The sequence below is a fragment of the Theropithecus gelada genome, chromosome 12, assembly GCF_003255815.1.
Source record: "Theropithecus gelada isolate Dixy chromosome 12, Tgel_1.0, whole genome shotgun sequence".
Lineage (NCBI taxonomy): Eukaryota > Metazoa > Chordata > Mammalia > Primates > Cercopithecidae > Theropithecus > Theropithecus gelada.
The window spans coordinates 17,934,931-17,936,187 of record NC_037680.1 but is presented as its reverse complement, the minus strand read 5'-3'; the positions used below and the strand labels follow the sequence as shown (position 1 = coordinate 17,936,187).

The 1,257-nt window shown below is 43.4% G+C and overlaps 1 pseudogene; it reads right to left on the bottom strand.

The window, feature by feature from the left end:
• Window positions 1-396: 396 nt before the first annotated feature.
• On the bottom strand, window positions 397-1,042 carry LOC112636477 (annotated as a pseudogene).
• Between the last annotated feature and the right edge of the window lie 215 nt (window positions 1,043-1,257).

Sequence of the window (1,257 nt, the reverse complement as noted above, 5' to 3'; positions counted from 1 at the left end):
AAGAATATAACAAAAATTCAGATAGCAAACAAATCCTATCTTTTTTTACAGGAAAATATTTTTGAAGCATGCATGTAACAGCCCATTCTTTTAAAGAAAATCTACTGCAAGCAAAATTATCAACCTCCAGAAAAATCACACATAGCATTACTAAGCATATCTTCAAAAAGTGTACAATATGCACACTTGGAAAATACAAAATTAAAAAAATTATAAGCAACAAGTGAGTTTCATACTTGCAAGAATGTAAAAAGAAGTCCCATTTTTAGCACTGTTGTATAAAGAATTGTCTTTTGCATCTAAGCGTTGTCCTCCTTTACAAAAACACACTTTACAAAAACACCATGTTTTTGAAACAAGATTAGAGAGCAAGATAAAGCATCTTTTAAAGCCGTTTTAGAATTCGTGTGTGTGAAAATTGAAGTCCAGTGAAAAGCATTTCCCACGGTCTTCAAATGTGCACCGAAACAGCTTCTCTCCAGTGTGAACCAGTTGGTGTGGTTTTAGTTTTGAGCTCTCAACAAAAGCTCTTCTACATTCTGTGCAGAAGTGGACTCCATGACAGTGGGTGTGCAGAAGTTTTCTCATGGCAGTTATCCTTGAACATCTTTGTGCAGCCTTGGCGAAGGCCAGCAATTGTTCATGGAGCATCATCTTTTAAATTTTTCTTGGCTTCATTCTGGCAAATTCTGCAGTTGTTTGGGATCTGAGAGGTCAATACCAGGTATTCTTCCAGGAGGAAGTTTCTTTCCTGTCATATACTCTGAATAATCAGAAGGTGAGTTCTCTCCAGTGAACTGTTTCTCAACCACTATTTTATGGTTAATATCTTTTTGTTTTCATCTAAGTACCACATGGTGACAGAGAACTCACCCTCCAGGTTCCTGATTTGCACCCACTTCTGTCCTCACTTCTTGTTGCCCAAGATGGTGCCACATCCACCCTTGCCAGCCTCCACCATGGTGACCAGGGCCTGCTCGAGGTAGTGGTGGTGGTCACCGCTGGCCAGCTCTGGCACCAGGATGAGTATCTGGTTCCCCATCCAATTCGTTACCACCCACGACCTCCTGGCATGCCTGCACCAGGATCACATCCTGGTCGTGGTGCACCTGGGTGAGGTTGTCGTGAGGAATGGCTACAGCAGATCCTGGCCAAATGGTGTGGGGGTGGGTGGTGGTGGTGGTGGTGGTGGTGGTGGCTGGCCTGCCTATGGCCACCCCTGCCACTATCTTCATTGTCGTTGTCCTCCTCCTCGCC